Source organism: Cupressus sempervirens, chromosome 1, assembly GCF_028749045.1.
Source record: "Cupressus sempervirens isolate cs-2001-9-10 chromosome 1, ASM2874904v1, whole genome shotgun sequence".
Taxonomy (NCBI): Eukaryota; Viridiplantae; Streptophyta; class Pinopsida; order Cupressales; family Cupressaceae; genus Cupressus; species Cupressus sempervirens.
The window spans coordinates 17,395,460-17,411,235 of NC_143118.1; positions in this window are offsets into that span (position 1 = coordinate 17,395,460).

Sequence of the window (15,776 nt, forward strand, 5' to 3'; positions counted from 1 at the left end):
TTTATTCCAACTTATGCTAACCCTTAAGAATATAAATAAAGAATTCAAATCAGCCCAAAAATTCTATGGTTTATCCCAGACTCTACCATCCTAGTAGTAGAATGTTCTCTGTGAATTATATGTGCATAATTTTAGTATCCCACCAGAAACCCAATGGAATCATTTACTCTATATAGGGGATATACATCTGAGGGCTTTGATGTTCTGGATGTATAATGAAGAAAACTATGATAGGAAATTAAATAATTATAGAGACAAGGAAAGAACAAAGCCCTTACCATTAAGAGAAGAGAGCAGTAAACCAGAAGAAGTTCTTAGGGACTAGTTTAGATTAACTTATAGGCATAAGAATAGGGGAATAAGGGATAGAATCTCCACTACTCAAACCAAGGCCTATGCAAATTATGAGAACTTACCCTACTTTTCCTTCCAAAGAGCCATGACTAGTGTTATAAGTAGATGGGCTAGATTACCTGAGACACTTAAAAGATCAGCGCCACATAGTCCCATCAATTTGGAGGTTTCCCTTCACCAAGCTCCAAAGTATCTAGAGTTAAGGAAATAGGCTAGAAAATAATTATGGTGACCACTCACTATACAACCTCCAATGCTCATGTGGCCCCTGTATGATATTAATGTTGACAAACTTGACAAGCTATAGGAGGACAACATAAGGGAAGTTTGGGAAAGAACATAAGGATTCTACTATACCTTCAAGAGAAATAGGAAAGGAAAGATCGAGGTTGGGTAATTTAGGTCACTAATTATGAAATGCAATGCTCGCAGACAAGCATCAGTTTACCAGGGGGCAGATGATGAGGCTAATTATTGCCCCTATTTTATGATAGTTTAAAACACTTTGTTGAACACTCTATTTCATTTTCATCAAGACATTTGTGAACTTATGTTTACCTAAGCCAATGATTATATTTATATGATGTAGTATGTCATATTTTCCCAACATTATATATATGATGTAGTATTTCATATAATCATTAGAATGTGTGTTCTTATATTTGAATTTAATTTGATAATGTTTATTTGTAAATATATGTGCATTATAACTAACCTATTAGCAATGAGGCTGAAGATGATTGGAAGAATTCAAAGATGAATGTTGAAGACAACCAATAGCATTCAAGGAGAAAAGACATTAAGGTTTAGCCACAGTGGAAAAATTATAATGGTACTAAAGGACACGGCTGCGAGTATGGAGGAGCTATTAAGACTTACTACAATCTTTGCATTTATTATTCCTACCTTGAGTCATTATCTTTTCTTCCCACCTTGAGCTATTAACTTTCCTTCTCTTTTGCCTGCGGATTTATAGCTTGTTTGTTTGCTTATATGTTTTGGAATAAGCATCAATATTTTATTTATAGGGATCAAACCAATTGTGTTAGGGGTTAGAAGAATAAAGTTTATGAAAACAAACTGTTAACTCCTGCAGTGAGTTATTTGTATAGTTCTATTTATTGTTCCCATGTAATGAATTTATGAAATGTAATGAAATAGTTTTTGGTTTATATCTTGTGTTAGTAGATTAGTAAAAGCCAACAAAGGGGGCCCACTTGGGAGGTGGCTTAGATTAGAATAGTATAGATTTATTTTCAAGCATTTTTAGTATTGCAAGTAGAAGTTATAAGTTCCTTCCTGTAGCATCATACTTTGTGAATGTTCCTATAACATTTGTGAGAACAGTTATAGTAGATGAACTAAGTTGGAATAGATGTTAGCATTTCATTGCATTTCTAGTTTATTTTAGTAAAGAGTTAAGTGTGTTAGTTTCTTGCAGCACTAGTGTAGGTTCTTTTCCTTGCATTTTACTTTCCTATAGCATAAACATAATGACTCATTAAGAGACCTAGTGCACATACTATGCCGAGCATTTCAAGTATATGTCCCTGGGTTGACAAGATTAAATGCACCTCATAGTGGGAAAAATAATCCTTAGATTGAATACACTATTCCTAAACATGGCCTTGATCATGATTATTATACACCTATTGTGATGCGGCCCAAGTAAGGTCCAATATATTATTTGATCTACTCATTGCATCTCCTTAATTTATTTTTCCATATCCCATTTTATTTCATATCCCCCTTTTTTGTCACCGAGGGAACTTGGGGCTGGAGGGGCTAATTGAAACTTATCAAAAAATTGTTGATGACTTGCCACAATATTATCATAGCCTTTATTCCATTTGTCCTATATTTGTTCCAAATTTTGAAACTAGATCTCTAGCTCGATAACTAGATTAATGAATCCTTCAATATGTGAAAAAATTGTCTCTTTCTCCAAAATGTCCTAGGCAAAAAACAATACCTTCTAAATGATCTCTATATGTGCAAATAGATAATGTTGAATCAATTTCAACTTCTGCCTAATCTTTGTACCTCTAGCTGTGAGCTTGGCTAACCTCTTTTGACTCAATGTTAGTTCACTATAAGAGGATGAGCTTGAGCTTGTGTTCTTTCCCAATCTGATTACATTTTTTCTTATGCCTACATGAAATAGCTCTAATGAGTGTGTAGTATCCATTGTCAAGATATCTATATAACATAATTTTAAATTTAAATAATTGATGGTTGTCAAAATTGTTTCCAGTTTAGTGATTTTTGTTGAAAGCTTAGCTTTTCTCTCTACAAGTTCTTATGAAACTTTTTTATTACACTTTATATTCCATTCTTCTCTCAAATAATTGTATTAACTTTTCAATAGTCTCTATATCATATGTCTAGATCTTATCAACTAAATATATTAGCTCATCCAAAATTATATGTTGATTGTTCACATCTATGATTCCAAATGCATCTATAAAAATATATTCGATAGTATGAAGTACTTGTCTTCCCTTCTTCTCTCTTCTTAGATGTTCTTATTTTACCTTGCAGCTCAACAAAGTTTGCAACTCTTGCATATTCTCAAATTTAAGATTATTAAAATCATAATTAGGCAATGTAATTACCTCATCAAGATTCATGGACTCATCACCTTCCTCAATTGCACAAATCACATCTTGAGCTCATGACTATGTATCACTTGGTAGTGATAATTGCAATTGTTTCCCCTTTTCACTCGATCTTGGCTTTCACTTATGCACTTGTGTAAAAATTACCTATTGCATAGGTATCATATTTATAGGTTTTTGAGCCTTCACACTCATAAATTGAATAAGAGCTTGAGTAGCCTCTTGCTCCTTCTGTGTGACTTCATCCTATACTGATTTAGTACATGATTCTTTCTCAATATTTGCATACAATTTGGTTTTGTATATATAATTAAAGCCTTACCAAGTTTATTGGCACTTGTATCCTTCATAACTAATTTGACTTTAACATCATCAATCATCTTGACTTTAAGCTTTAGATAATTAACTATCTATAGCAAAATTTGGTTAGTAAAGAGTTTGCTTGAGTCTTTCATTAGGCCTTGAATTTTCTATTCTATTAGTGTATTTGGATTAGGTGGAAAGGTGTCAATGACATCTTCAATTGTGACAACCTCTTTATGTTCACACTTACTAATAGGTTGTTGAATTTCCTTGGTCAGCTTGGCCATTTCATTTTTGTATTCATCTTCTAATTCAATAGCATCTCAGCCTTCCCTCACTTTCACAAATAGAGTATGCACTCCAAATACTTCCTTCCATATCTGAATACTATCTTTCTCAAATTGATGAGGTTTAATTTTCAGAACTTTATATGTCCCATCCCTTAGCACAATTTTTTTGACAAACACTTTAAGGGATATAGACATATGAGTCTTCCCTAAATCTGGCATAGCTTGTGACAATGTTGTCTCTCTTATTTTCTTCTTAGTAGACAATGCCCACTTCCATTTAGCATCCAGTCTTTTGTACAATCCCACTAGAAATCTAGTTTCCAATTCTAGGGTTGTGCACCTGAATTTGATCACCATGTCAATCATTGTGCATTCAAGATTAACTTGATCATCATTATTCAAAGAATCATAATGAATCCTTTGAATCCCATAACACTTTTAGATTCTACCAATTTTTCACATACTTGATCCAAAATCATAAGAGGGAGTCTCTTCGCTATTTATAATTTTCTAGTTTCATTAGACTTTGTCTCTTCATCATCTTCCTCTTCTTGTGTAATGACCATCTTTCTCTTTGGCTTTTCTTGGACTTCAATCAATTTCCTCATCTTGGATGGACTTCCAGTTAATAGCTTAGTATGGGGTTGTGTAGTGTTTTTTTTGGTTATGATCACCTTTCCCTTTGGCCTCTGAGATTTCACCATTTCTTGCATGTCCTTCTTTAGGCTGGCTTGCACCTTAGGTTCTATAACAACAACCTTTTTTCTATTAGGTGGACCTTGGCTTGACAATTGCAAGCTCTTGTCCTTTTCCTTCCTTAACTTATGTAGGTTATTTAGACCCTTCTACTTGTTCCTTAACACTAGCCTCAACAACCTTTCTCTTTCTTTTATTCCCTTCTTTAGATGTGCCGAATTCAACAATCATTCTGATAACTAGAATCTCATATGTGCAAAATTTCTCTACACTAGCATCTATTTCATCTGCCAAAAGTATAGTAATTGTTATCATAACCTCTTCTTCATTTACTTCATAGGGCATCAGTCTTAGCCATGCTACCTTCAACAAAACTATTTGTGCATACACAAAATCTATGTCCATAATGAAATATACTTCATCATAATATTTTTCAAAACTGACTTTGAAATTCTCATTCTATTTTTCATTTTAACGTTGAATTCTTTAAATTAGTTGTCCATTATAGCCTCAAAATTCTCTCCCAATCTTCTTATTAAATAACTTAGCTACTCCACAACAGTTCTACTCCTATCCCATTGAACTATTTCAATGGTTGGAAAATAATATTATACATAGAAAAATATGAAAACTAATAGGGATCCAAACCTACAAGAGGTGTTCTTTTCTTTTCTTACTCCTAGGTTCTCTATAAGTTGGTGAAGTTGCATCTCAACAAGATCATATGAGTGATCCTTCTTCACAATTTTGTAGCCCAAATCCACTACTACACAGGGCATGTTGTTCAATTTTCTACATTGATAGAACCTGTGTGCAATCACACGAACAAAAAAATTAATTAATGGGTCCTCAATTCCATCAATTGATATTACATGACCATTCCACTTCACCTTGGTAAGATTTTTTATTTCATTCTTCATTTTTCTCCTAATGCTCTTTAGTTGATCCAATGTAGGGTACCCAGTTACCTTGTGAATGATTACCTTATTCATTTTAATTAGCCCACCTTCTAGCCAAATTTTCATATCATGAACTCAATTGAGCAAAATCTTAATCCATTAAACTTTAAAAACTTTCACAAATCCCTGATCATGGTTAAACCCTTTCTCAAAAATGATCATTTATTTTTCCTTTAGGATTCCATCAGCACATAGCTTCTCATAAGTTGTTATAATCTAAAAATTTCTGATTTCTCAAGTTTATATTAATAATATGGTCTTAAATTTGCATAGCCAAGACTCTAGGTAGAATTGATGATAATGCTCCAATATCATCAACAATGTTGTTAATATTAATTGAATTTTTGAAGTTGCGAGGAGGAATTTGATCATTCCTAATGATTTAAGTACAACTATCCTTCATCATTTCACTTCTAGATTAGGGTTTCAAATAAGACTTTCGCAAATATCTTCAATAAATATTTAACTTGGCACTAAGAATGATACTTACTTTGTTTTATAGATTTTTTGTTAAATTGTTGTGATTCTTTTTCTATGTTTGCTAAACTCACTTTGATCGCCTTGTAATCTTCTTGTTATCTTTTTTATTGCTTGGTGAGTGCAAATGAATCATCAAATTCATTAAATACCTTCAATCTTTCATTTAAGGACTGCAATTAATGTCTTCATACTTGGTGTATGACAACTAGCTTGGTCTCCAATTTAGCTTGGTCAAAGTTATACATTTGGTCATAACCAATTTACTCAAATAGTATGTTATCTTCCTTGATCACTTAGTCTATACTGCAAGGCTCATCCAATATAGATTGTAACTTTGATGCTTGGTACTTTATGATTTTCTATTTCTAATAGTTATTAAAGCATCTTTATTTATTTAGATATTAACTTTCATCACTTCTATGCTAGGAACTGATGTAAACACCGAGTATACAATTCCTACATACCTTCTTTTTTTAGTGAGATTTAGTGTGATCACCTAATCCATCATAGTTGATGATCACAGTTTCATCTGCTCTACAGCTTCCATCTCTTACTAACTCTATCCCTATTTTCTTTCCTTTTGGTTTATCACTTTCATTACTTGGTGCTTGTGGTGGTGGTCTAGTTTTACAATTTATACTGATATGTCCAACATTTAGACAACTAAAACATACCATCTCTCCATTTAACAATTTCTTTTAGTTTCCTCTAAAATGTGTTTTGATGCAATTCTCTCTAATGTGTCCATATTCTCCACAATAATGACAATTTTACCATGTATTGTAATCCAAATTGTAGTAATTTCCTTTTCTTTTTGTATGAGTTTGTTTTCTAGGTAACTGTTGTTGTTCCATAATGCACACCCCATTTCAATTAGGAAATGGGGATTCCATAACTTTTTTTTTCAAATTTGGGCCAATTTTGAGGCCCCAAGTCTGCATCCCAATGTTGAAGAATCAGAAAAGTAAAAGTGAAAAATCAAAAACGTCATAAAAAGTCAAAATTGAAAAAACCCAAAATTGTAAAATTTAAAAAATTTAAAAAATTAAAAATAAAATAAAATAATATTTCAATCTTGCAAACTAGTGCACCTATGTTGGTGCATGGTTTTAAAAAGCATGACACCTCATTGGTGATGCAAACTCACGTAGTTGCACACCCCAAAATTGCACACCATGTGCACCATTGGTAGTGGGTGGCTTATATAAACCCCCACCCCTCTCTTCCTCCTCACTTCATTCTTTAAAAAAATTTCACTCAGGCACTCTCCACTTCGATTACACCTCTCACTCTAGAGACTGTGCACTTCAAAACACAAACAGGTTCGCCAAAGCTTGATCACAACCACTATGCATTAACCTTTGTGTTCCCATCTATCCCTCTACATTGTTCTCATCTCCCTGCAAACACAAATGGTTGTGCACATCTACACACCCAAATTGGTCTGCATTTGCACACCAAATCCACCAAACCCTCATTCCCGAAACTAAAAAAACAAAGGCACTATATAAAGGGGGGGTGTGCAGGCATGCACCTAATTTGGTGTGCTACTACACACCATCTGAAGTTGCACATTCAAAAGTAAGTTGGGTGCATTTTTGTGCACCTATTTTGGTGCACAACTACACACCTCCTACCTACATAAACCCCCCACACACAAAAAATAAAGGACACACCCAGGTTGGTGCACTGCCATGCACCCCATATGTATATGGAAAAACCTCCAACTTTTGCATTCGTGCCCCCCCATCAGAAATACCCCTATTGCAAGTGCACACTTGTGCACTTGGAGAGGTGTACTGATGCACACCTCTACAACTCAAAATTGTTAAAAACTTAAAATGCTAAAAATTGCAACACAAAAAATGGGGTGTGCACTTGTAGACCTAGTTTGGTGCGTAGGCACACACCTTATTTTTTTTTTTTTTACTTTGATAAATAAATAGGGGGGTCATTGGATGTTTTTTGGTTTTCTTGATTCTGTGATTTTTTGAACTAATCAAGTCTTCATTTTGTCATGCAAATATTATGGCATCCTCATTTGGTGAGAAAATGACACCCAAGCCTATGGTTTTCAAGTTCCAAGGGGTCCCGTCCAAGTCGGGATTCCAAGACAACTACGCAGAGATAAAAGAAATTTATTTGGGACATACTGACTTGGGAGAATTTCTAAGAATCTACAACAAGCCTATAGAGAGATTGGCTTTGGTTTCTGCTTTGATTAGATTAGGTTTGGTGAGCATAGCTTTGCACCCAATGTTAATACAATCAATAGAGTTGATCATGACACTAGCACAACACTTTGATCTAGAGCAAAGAGTGGTTAAGAGTGTGATAGGAGAATTTGTACTTTACCTTTGACCTAAAAACATTGAAAGGGTCTATCATCTCCCAAGGGTAGATCAATTTATAAGACTCTCCTATGAAGAAATAGAAATGTGGTATAGGGAACACCTGAAACAAGCAACATAAATCATTCATTCATCTTACCTCATTAAGAAGACTCCTCTAGGGAGGATAACATGAAATGTGGACATGACAAGGGGATATATGAAGGAGGATATTGACTACATTATCATTCTTCTAAGAAAATTCATGGGTCTACCAGTAGCTGGACATTTGAATGCTTTTTTTATTAACTTTATTGAGACTATCAAGATGACAAAGATGCCACTTGATTGGGCCCCCACTTTAAGTGAGAACTTGTGTGAATAATTGGGGGTAGTCAAGGATAAAAAGAAGTTCTATATGACTTCCTACATGGTATATCTACTAGCAGCAAGGGCAACAAAGTACCCTGAGTTGTACAAAAGAGGAAATATGTAGGATCCCAATGCCTAGCCCTACATTGTCTACCCTTAACTAGTGAGGAAGAAGCTCTTGGCATAGAGCAAGGAATACATGATCATGAATGATACATTCATTTTTGCAATCATCTGATTCATAGAGGGAGACTATGCAAAGAGGTTATATGATGATGTAGTACCACAAATAATAGCTCTTAGGGCCTACTACATCCAATTCAAAATATTCATGTATTTATAGGTAGCTAATACCACTGTCAACTTGAAGAAGATCCCTAGATATCCAAGTGATAAATTGGTGTTATTGGAGAGTGATAAATAGGGTAAGAAAACAACAAAAACCATGTTGGACATGGCCCTTGGTCATAGGACCATATCAAGTGAAGTAGAAGCAAGATATTTGTATTTTGAGTGGAAGTGGGAACATTATCCCCTTGAGTAGTATAATTCTCCTAGGCCCTATTTTGATAACATTGGAAAAGTGGAGAGTCTGGTTGACAGAGAATTCCACAATCAGGAGGCCATTGAAGACCACTAGATGAATGCAACAAATGACTATGATGTCTATATCAAGGATTATTGTAGGATGACTTTGTATTTAACAAACAAAGCTCTCAAAATAAGCATTCTGGAGGAAATACTATAGCAAGATTTTGGGGACCTACTAGACCCCCTGTTCAACTTGAACAAGATTGGAGAGAGACCTATAATGAATTTCAAGGTTGACAAGGAGGAGGGCAATGATATTAATCATTAGACAAGGCATGTAATCAGAATGAAAATGGATTGGATCAAGAAACCCTTTCAACTTGATCCAATACCTAATACTATGATATTTCATGTGCAAGCCTACCTAGAGAATGGTAGAGGAAACAAAGTTACAATTCCTACCTTTGTGGTCTAGTCTCCCATCAAGCCAGAAATAGTATACCAACTTGACCACCTAGTTGGATAATATCACCCCCTAGAGAGGAAAGGAAAGGGGAAAAGAAAGAGGATCTCTCCTCAAAGGGTTGGAATAGAAGAAGGTGAAGTTCAAGCACCTCCGTAGTAGTAGGAAATAGATGTGCAAGGGTCACAAGACACTAGGACTTCTCAAGACCAACCTAACCCTCAAGTGCCTCCATTTGTACGTGGCCAGTCTGAAGAGGAAGAAATCCAACATGTCTTTATCCCTCCTCCATATGTAGAGCTAGCATCCCCTTCTACCTCCATGAAACATAAAAGGATTAATATCTAAATGAAGAAGAGGTAAAGGGTGACTAAAAGAATGGTGCCTTTCCCATCTATCCCTGAAACTATTCCCAAGGTAGAAGAAGAGGAAGAAGAGGAAGATGAAGAGGAACAAGTACCTTTATAGGGAAGAACTCATCTAGCTAGAGTCGTAGAAAAAAAAAGGAGAAGAAATTCCACAATAACACCACCATCTGCAATAGAGAAACCCTTGGAAGTCTCTTCTTCGGGAGATGAAATATAATAGTGGGTGGATGAGCAGAGTGAAGAGGGCAATGACATATTTAAAATGTCAGATTTTGATTTAGTGCCCTTGGGGATATAATTTGTTGGGGATGAGATTAGGGATACCCCTATAGGTGAACCCCAAAAATAAGATTGGATGCAAATACCACCAGAGTCATAGGGTCCTAATCTTACTCCCCCATCTCCATCACAAGTCATGGTAGTAGATAAAGGCTATTTTACTCCTTTTCCCCAAAGTTCAAAAGAAGAATAGGTTTAGAAGTAACCTTCACAAGAGGAGGAACCACAAAAAATGGTGACTAATGAAGTGTAAAAGGAGGGAGAAATGGTAGAATATTCTCTACCAGCCTCCCAAGACACTAAAGTGTAAACTACAAGGTCTATAGAGATAGAGGCCACAAAAGAAGAGCCCTCGCAAAGGGAAAGTACTCCAAGGAGGAGTGATAAGGGAAAGGATGTAGCCAAATATACTCCTTCATCCTCAAGAGGTAGGTCTTTAGCTTAATGGATCACAAGGTGGCTTAGGAAATAAATAATGAGGAGCACAAAACCTCAATTCCATGCTAATGAGGAAGACATTTTTGAGTTGGATGAGATCTTAAACAAATCTAAGTCTCCATTACATGAAGCAAGACCATTGGCATTTGTCAACAATACACAGGATTAGGATTCTTTCACACAAGTTGTCATTCCTCCTAATGATATAGATGTAAAAATCCTCAATCCTCAAGATTATCAAATTAAAGAGGTTATGCCTGGAAAGCCCACACGGGATATAGCCTAATTGATGGTAACCACGGGGATCAAGGAAGTTTTTAGGAACATGGAGTAGAAAGAGGTCAAACTCCAAACACTTCAAAGGTAGAACAAGATCCTAAGAGGATATTTAGCTGAAGTGGTTGGTCCTCTAGATCCTGAGGACCTTGAGGAGACATTGAACACCATACTCAGAGAAGGGGGAGCTGTATATGTAGACCCATTTTTGAAAGCCTATCAATAGTGGTAGGAAAGTTTTGAAGAGAAGGGAATTTTGATTATCTAGGGGAACTAAAATTATTGTACACCATGCAAGAGAATGTGAATAAAATGGTGGCAATTTTGAAGCAAGACTTCAGTATTATGGATGAAGTAAGGGCTTGGAGTAACGACCTAAAAGTTTTGCAAACAATAAAGGGGCAAAAGTACCAAATTTTGGTAGATGTATATATAGTAGAAGAGTTGGATTTGAATTATGATTAGATAGAGAAGATTGCTAATAGTAATAAATTAATGGAAACATTACATGTAGAGATTCATAGGCTCAAGGACCAAGGCCGAGAGCAAATTTTGGAAGTAGAGATGCATTACAGCAATGCATGCTTAGAGATTTTTAAAGATGAAGAACATGAGAATTTGTTGCCTATAGAGGTAGTAGTAGAGATTTTTAAGAATATTTTTGAGGAAACTACTAATGAAAAAGACATCTAGCAAGCTTTCAGAATAGAAGAAGCCTTGTTAGAATTGGATACCAAACTCGGGGATTTTGCAGAGACTTGAATTGATGTAGAATATTACAGACAGAAGGTTAAAGATAAATATGAGGCTTTATATTTACTATATGCAGCTAAAATTATTGAGATTATAGAGAAATTCAAGGGCAAACATCTAGACATAGCTTTGGGATAAAGGGAAACAAAACCCAGATGCCAGAATTTCAATTTTGACACTTGGTAAAATTTTGAGATTTTGAACCATTTTGAGGTGCATAGCTCCATAGGTGCACAAGTCTGTAGCTACACAAGTTTTCTTTTCTAGAGGTGCATCGATAGTTAACTACCATTTCTAAAAATTGAGCTTTCTATGCATCAAAAATATATTCTGATGGCAGTTAACTCTGACAAACGTCAAGTGAAGGGCCAACTTCCATTTTTGGCACTTCTAGACACTTCCACTTTGACTTAAAGCTTTCTCTTTCTTTCTCCTCTCATAATTCTTTTTTCTTTTAACATGTAAAGGCTCATACATCCAATTAATAAATAAAAATGGATAGAGTCCTAGTAAGCACCAGTTAGATTGTTAGTTTGTATATAATTAGTTTGTTTTATTAAATTAAAAGCATATTATTGCATGAAGATATCTCTAACTCTCAACACAAATTAAGGAGACAATTTCTAGTAAATACTCATTATAATATGTAATTGGGGCTGCCATTATTTTGCAATAAAATTATGCTTTTGGTGCTCACATTTGGAGTGTAGTAATTCTTGCCTAAATGTGTCATTTTTTTGTGGATGTATGTTCATGGAATTTTGATTGAGCCAAAAGTTTATTGCTTTGTTTTTTGTTGTGGGATTCATTAGTTCTGGTGTTTGCTATGACATTGACGAATTCTGCTGACGTAACTAGCTTGAAAAGAAATCATCGATTTGTGCCTGCATAAATTTTTGTCTCACATGAGTGCACTTTCCATGGCCTTGTGATTTGATCAAGGATGAAACATTATATGATCACTAAGTTTCTCACCAATGATTGCATCAGTGGAATCAAAGAAGTGTTGCTCCTTCTTTCATTGATTATCTATCAATTTCTTTGAAAGCTTAATTCGTAAAAGTGTCATTTTCCATATCTTATGTCTATTAGGATTTCAATTTCATGTTATTTTCTTTACAAGTTCTATTATTTTCTTTACTAGCCCCCTTGTTAGAATAGGACTTCATACTAGTTGCATTGTTAGATTGCATTCGTAATAACTATAAATATACAAAAAAATAGTTCTTTGTGTGTTATTTTGAAGTAGCATGCAAATTATTCATCTCATCTAAAACCAAAATGAACTAGCAAAGGCCTCCTTGTGAACAAGCACATTTATCTTCAACTGAATGGATTCTAGTAGGTTGCAAGATCAACCCAGAACCTTGGAGTTGACTCACAAAATCAGCTTTTCAAGAGAGGAGTTTGCAAGAATTCCTACTGTTTAGCATCCTGCTTAATGATAGCTCAAATAGTAACCAATTTGACTTTTTTCTTAATTTTTCACTCATGAGTTCTATGTCCATACTTTTGACAATTTTTTATCCTTTAGCTCTTTCATCCTAATGTTGGATCATAGAGTGTGATCTAAAACATTGATACAAAAATTGTCATATAATCTACCCAAAAATAATATAGCAAAGATTTATAATAAATTGTGGAAAAATAATATCTACAATTATAGAAATGACCTTGGAATTTAGACAACTTTTTGGTTGAGTCATTCTTCTTTGATTTACACTCATGTCTTTGATTTTCTACTTTCTTGCAATTAAAATAATTACCACTTGCTTTAGGTTTAGGAATTTTCTTACCATTTTTGTTTCTACGAATATTGTTTGTATGACCAATTTTCACATAGTAATGAAATGTAGGTTTTCATTTGGATTTTTCATTCTTATGTTCTTCACTTTTGAATGATTTTCCTTCTTCAGTAGATGAATATTGTTTCTTGTAGCCTAGTCTAGAGGTGTCTTTTGTTCTAGGTGACTTCATCATATCTTCAAAGTGCTTAATTTCTCCATTTGGTTTGTTTATTCTCTCCATGAGTTCCTTTTCATGCCTTAAATAACTTTTCAATTGCTCATTTTGTAACCTTAGATTTGCAATCTCCAAATCTTTTATATTTGCTTCCTAATTTGCAGTTACTAATTGATTTATCATGTCCAGCTAGTTATTTGTAAGATTTTTGATGGGGAGCCCTAACTACCTCTCAAGAGATCTTCTAGCTCTTCCTAAGATGTATCCTTTGGCCTTTTTAGGGTACTCCTCTTTACCCTACTCAAAGATCACTTCTAGGATCCCTATCCCCTTTAGAACTCTCCACCAATTTCAAACATAAACCGTACCTCAAACTCAACTATCCACTCATGGGCTCAATTCAATCACCTTTCTTCCCAAATGGATCTTAGTGCTAGGAATAGGTTTTCTTGCTATCCCTAACTTTTTTTCAACCCATATTGATCCATTTGATGGATTCTTTCTTGGGTTTCCTATCAATTTCTAACCTTTCTAGGTTTTAGGCCTTGTAGCCTTTTTGCCCCAATTAGGCCTCCTCAAACTTGATTTATTGGCATTACTGATTAAATATTCTCCCTAAATTCTTCCTAGGCTTTAATATTTCCTAGGTCTTAGCCTCCCAAAGTCTTTGTACATAAGACTTTTACCTAACCCCTATTTTTAAGGGTTTATATGGCATGTGAACTAGTCTAGGTTCCTCGCTTCTTCTTAATGTTCCATAAAACTCTTAGGCCCTCCTCCTTGTAGTAATATATCAAAGACACATGACCTTTCACACTCCTACCATTGATTGGCACAAACCAATCAATCTTGCAAGCTTCTTTGTTGTTGTTATGCACAAACTCCTAGCCATAATGCCTCAATACTTGCTTAGGGCTTGATGCAAAAATTAGTTCCCCTAAAAACCATGACTCAAAAATCCATATTTATAGTATATAAAAAGTCTCCTACTTTTTTCCAAGAGGCCATGGAAGCTTAACCATGAGAACTCAAGTACAAGACATTTTTATAAAACTGACTATAAACCAGATAGTGAATCCACAAAACACAAGAGATTAGAAAAAAGATAACCAATTTGACAAAATAACTTTAAAAATTATAGAAAACATAAGAACATAATATATACTAAAGTCTTAATGCATTAGCTTAGTCCTTTCAATCCATGTATGACTGGATGAAGGCTCTGTTACACAAATATAGTCAATTCTTGCTCTTCCCAATCCTCAATCTATACAATCTATTAACTAACTATTCAGTTAAGGTTTTTCCAACCTTAAATATATCAAACCCTTGTGTTCAAACCCTAAGGTTAGGGTTAGGACTCTTGTAGAGTTAATTCCTAGTTTTAAGGAAAAGCTGTCATCAACAATTTTGCAACTTTTTGCTTACTGGGCAATTTTTCTCCTAACTTGGATATCCCCTTCAAAAATCAATTCCTTGGATCCAAAAGTGCTCAAAAACATCATAAACACAAGTGTCACTCTATCTTGGGATTTTGGTCAAACTTTGACCCTTTTGTTGACTTTCCTAGAATTTTGACACTAAATCCTAATTGAGCATACAACTCACTAACTCCAAGCATCCTTACCTCAACACACACTAAAACAACCTTGGGAAATTATGATAATTTTATATTACCTTTTTGGTTGGCTACAACCACCTAAAAGCCAAAATTCACTAGAATATAAGTAAGACTATATGATGCTCCTACACCATTCTTCCCCTATAAAGAAAGCTAAGGTATTCATGGACTTAATAACTCCAAGTTGATGTCGTGCTTTTTGAAATCACTTTTTTCTATCTAGACTCTAGTTGGTGTCTCCACTTCACTAGGTGCTCCATGTATGGTTTGTGTCTAGTCTTCTTCTTCACTCTTGAATAAAAAATCTCATCAACCTACAATTTGGTCTGATTAGGTACCTTGACTTCTTCCACATCCTTACTCATCTCAGTACTATAATATTCATCATCCTTTTCTAGTCCTTTTTACTTGATCAAGTCCTTCACATTGAATATAGGAGAGATGGAAATCTCCTTGGGTAATTCCACCTTATAGGAATTTGATCAATATTTAGCAAATAATTTGCATGGTCTAATCCTTTTCATGTGTAGCTTACTTGGTATGCCCTTTTTTAATCTATCCTTGTTCAAGAATAGCATCACCAAATCTCCTACCTCAAATTGTAGGTCTCTTATCCCTTCATCTCTCTTCACTTTCAACTATTGATTAGCCTCCATTAGTGTCTTCTTTACTTTCTCATGAAC